This window comes from Lycium barbarum, chromosome 11 (genome assembly GCF_019175385.1).
Source record: "Lycium barbarum isolate Lr01 chromosome 11, ASM1917538v2, whole genome shotgun sequence".
Taxonomy (NCBI): domain Eukaryota; kingdom Viridiplantae; phylum Streptophyta; class Magnoliopsida; order Solanales; family Solanaceae; genus Lycium; species Lycium barbarum.
The window spans coordinates 115,542,685-115,547,842 of record NC_083347.1 but is presented as its reverse complement, the minus strand read 5'-3'; positions in this window follow the sequence as shown (position 1 = coordinate 115,547,842).

Genomic DNA, 5,158 nt, shown 5'->3' with positions numbered 1-5,158 from the left:
AAGAATGGTGAGGGGAGAGAGGAGAAGGAAGATGAAAAAGTTTCTGTTTAACGAGATCAAGAAGGAGGAGCTCGAGTTCAGTAACTTTGACTATAACATCTTTTCAACACCAATTTTACTTAAAAGATAAATGAACTTGGAACTACATTTCCTCTTTTTCCTTAACTCTACCTCACCCTAAAGAGAGCTTAACAATATTTTTAGTTACTACTATCTTCTACTCTGCTAAATACGACGACAACATAGCCAGTGTAATCTCATAAGTGGGATTGAAGAGAATAGTGCGTATGCAGATCGTACCCCTACCTTGTATAGGTGAGAGACTGTTTCCGATAGACTCTCAACTCAACAAAAGCATAAACACGGGAACTATGGAAACATAAGCACTAACAACAAGAAGATAGTAAGTGTCACACCCCAATCCTGATGAGGCATGATGGGCACCCGACCCTTACTTAGAGTCGAGCGAACCCACTGGCTCTCGTTATACTCATAATCTTACTGGACTTTCAGGCATGAATTGCAATGCATAATGGAAGCTTTTCAGAAAAAATGTTCTTTTCGTCCTTCTTAAATCAAGTAAGAACTGTAATCATATGAAATCTGTAAAGTAATGCATAATGAATACATCGGCTTATATAGCCGCATACAAGACTGGCAGGCTGAATACGTGACTCTGTCTGCAAAGTCTCTAACATAAATCATTATACCATGACATGGATACTCTGACTCGGCAACACTCCGGAAAGAAATGGAGCTCGCCAATCCCGCTGGAACATCTTCTAGCAATGTCTTCTACTCATCTGTATGCACCTGCGTGGCATGAGACGCAGCGCCCGCAAGAAGGGGTGTCAGTGTCACAACCCAACCCCGTAGGCCGTGACTAGTGCCCGAACTGGGCACCCGAACACACTCATCCAATCCGAATCACATACAGATAGTGTATACGGGCACAAATATCACACGCTGCCTCACATTATATCAAACTGTCTCAGACACATTTCAAACGCAACCAAATATGTACATATATATCAAAAGCCGACAAGGCTATCAAATGGCGCAACGGCCCAAAACATATACAAATGCACGCCGACAAGGCTGCCATGGCGAGTGGGATCATACAAACACACCTGTACAGAAGTAGGCACAACCCACATATACATCTACAGACCTCTAAACAGACCGACCGAATCATATGGCGGGACAGGGCCCCGCCGTACCCTGGAACAAATATATACATATGCAAAGAACGAATATATACCAAAATGCAGGCTCCGGAATGATAGGAGCACTCCAACAGCAGAAGAGGGTGTCCTAAACTGGTGGATCACCAAACTGTGCGTCTGTACCTGCGGGCATGAAACGCAGCCCCCGAAGAAAGGGGGGTTAGTACGAAATATGTACTGAGTATGCAAAGCAGAAGATACAGGCGAGACATAAACGAAATAGAAGTACAGGAAATAAGTGAAAGCCTAAAATATCAAAATGTGTACTATCAAAATATAAGTCATGCATAGGGCACAGAAAATATGGTCGCCCGCCCGTCAATGGCGCCATAACACAGCATAACGCCAGAAGGTTTCAAATCTCCGTCTCCCCGTCACACATCATAACACAGCATAACGCCATACACAGCATAACGCCAAATATAAGTGAAACCCGACCCTCTAGCGAGTGGCTCGGTGAACCATAAACACAGCATAACACCGGAGTATATCAAAGTGCGCACGACAACAGAACCGGCCCGGGACTCGGCGAAAGATATACAGAACGCACGAGCAGAGTAGTGCGGAAACCAAATGCATATACATAATTAAATTCCAAGACTCGACAAATGAATACTCATATATATATATATATATTGAGATCGGAAAGCTCAAGGTAAGTAACGAGTCTTTCGGAATTAATATATAAAAATATGAGCCTTTCTAAATTCACAGACTTTCGAGAAAAGAAAAAAAATTTACCTCATAAGTCATTTTCTGAAAATTTAGCATCATTCACTCAAAAGAGCTTTCAACAACTTATGGAGCAAACCAAACGAAGCCTTGAATTCATAAGCGAAAAATCCCCTCTTTACATCATACAAAATAGATTAAATAAAACAAACAAAAGAAGACTCGGGCTAGTGGGCCCGCCTCGGGTCAAGTCGAGGTGGCGGAGATAAATCATGAACATTCAACTTTATGAAGTCATCTAAGGAAGTTTCAAAGAGATTCGGTGACGTTTATGCGACTTTCGAATATTCGATCACTTTTCCAACTAAACATAAGTATTGTAATTCAATTCTATTGAATGAATAGTACCCAAATTCTAACTCGGTTTTCTAAGAATAGGATTACCCCCGAGACTCAAATCTCAACTTAGTATAACTAAGACATGCCAAAAGAAGATGAGGGGTAGCTTTACATACCTTTCCCGCCTCCTATCCGTCTCCAAAGTCAAGTCCCAAATTCGCCGAAATCTACAATTTGGTCACATTTACCAATTGTGAGTTATAGCTTCTAAGAATTCAACTTAAATTCATATTTGTCTACCGAAATTTCGGCAGCACCTCCCCTATAAATTCAACATCCCGAGAATTTGCTCGGCCAAAATATCAACAACAACAACAATCATCACAAAATACATTATAACATAACTATTCTTCCTTTCTACATAATTCAACAACTTCCATTCCAACTCCACAATTTTAAACTAATATCAACATTTCCATGTTCATTTACTAATTCAAAGTCATTCAAACATAATTCAATAATATTTCAAGCAATGCTCATAGATTCAAGCATTCCCGCTAATTCCATATTCCATCCAAAATCTCCACAATTTTTAATAAAACTACCAAGTCACATTGCCTTCTTTATAATTCAATATCAATAACAATAACTCACATTCTAACATCTTACTTTCGCAATTATACAAAAATCATATAAAAATCACTTAATTTCCCATAACAACATACAATCAATTTCCATGCTAACTCAAATCGTTAAACTTTTATTTACGTCATACATACCATAAAGACGCAACTAACCAACTAAGTAAACTTCACTCCAACCTCCCTCCACCACACCATGGCTCACATCCATGTTACAACACACACACACACACGGCTTCACACACCCACATCACAACTCTAAAATTCTCATCTAATTCCAATCATTTCCACATATATGCTTATTCCATAACACAAAAGAATAGAATCCTTGACTACCCACACCCACATATATATTCGGCCATATACATACATACAACCCACCAAACAAACTTCCATTTTCCCACAAATTCTACCCATTTCCATACACTACAACATAAATAAGTCTTCATAACATAACTTAAAGGAATCAATTCTTACCTCTTCCTTCAACTCCAATCTTGCCACAACGTTGCTCTCTCGCTATACCAATTATATCATGTCGGAGAGCGTCTTGAGTTTACTAAGAATCCAAGAAGAAGAAGACTTTAGGTTCAAAGCTAAAGGCTAGGAGAAAAAAAAATCTTTTTTTTTTTTTTGGAAAATGGGGTTCGGCCGAGAGAGGCCTTCTCTCTCACTCTCTCTTGTTTTGATTCTCTTGAAGGTTCTAAAGGATAAGGATAGTACAATTATATTGATCCCCTTCTTATTTTAATTGTCACATGGTAAGCACATGACCATTCATGTGGGCTTGAACTTAAGGCACATGGCCGGCCACCCTTGAACTTGGGCCTCAATTTTTTTCTTTCTTTTTTTTGTTGAGCCCACTTCGTTAGAATTCTTGTTTTGTAATTCCCGAAACTAATTTTCGAAATTCCAAATTTTTCAAATGAGCAAAAACACGGGATATAACAGTCAGTACGAATAATGTACTGAGTATGTAAGGCATGAGTAACAACATAACATAGATATGAAAAGCAACAAGGAATAAGAGAGATAACCTGTACATCTGGATGCCTCGTAGGGCGGATGTCATGCATGCTTAGCCTTTTTTAAAAAAACATTTTTTTATACATACATATATAGTAACATGCCCGACCATTAAGGCACGGTGTCATATATAATGTCATGCCCGGCCATCAAGGCTCGGTGTTATCATCATTAGCCTGCGTCCAGACCTCCCGCGTCCGGGGCAATATCATAACATGCCCACTGCAGTGGTGTGCACATCTACGTGCCTGCCCAGCCGACTATAGCGCGGCGCGGTGTGAGAAAATACATACATATATATAAAGCATGCATGAGAGCCAAGTAAAAGCTATAAATACATCGGAGTGACGTAAGGTCAGTAGCCTCCGATTATATTATGGAATACTCATCGTCGCTTTGTCTCACCTTGGAGGAACAAATATTTTAAGGTGAGACTATCGATGAAAAATAGAATTAAGAGAAAACATAGAATAGGATCATAAATCTCATATGGCATCAAGTCATGTATCTTTGGAATCTTAAAAGAAATAGTCATCATCCATGAATAAATTGAGAAATCAATAAATAGCTCGACATTCTGATATCGTCATTGAAATCGTAAACTTGAAACCTTTAAACATAAGATCGTTCTCATCATAGTCATCATAAATAATATTCTCATTTTTGACATCATCGTTGTCATGGAAAAATATATCCATCGTCTTTATCATAAGAGCTCACATAATCACAAACTTTGGTTTGGAAAAGAGGGGCACCTTGGACAACATTTATGGAATATCAAGGAGGAAATTATGCTTTGGAATCTGGGACATTTAACTTTTGATGACAAGGAAAATACAGAAACATTTATGAAATCATAACCTAAAGATCATGCCTTTGAAAGAAAGGAGCGAGTCTTAACATACCTGGAAGATAATTTCTCGACTCCCAACTTACTTCGTGTCTCGCAATTCACTTAAGATTATCCGTAGCCTCGTATTCTACATATATAACCATTCATAATATCATTAGAATCATCATCATACGCTCGTCTCGAAACTTTAATTAAAATCCTTTTAGATTCTGTCGAAATTCGGGCAGCATCTCTCCCCTGTTTATATGCCCAGCCCGAATTCTCAATTCAACAACCAACACAACAATAACAATACCCACATCCATACAATCATTTCCGTACCAATATACTTCCTAAAACATCCCACACAATGTTTCCTAAATTTCTTAACTAACCCACTTGCAATACGACTATTTAATAAC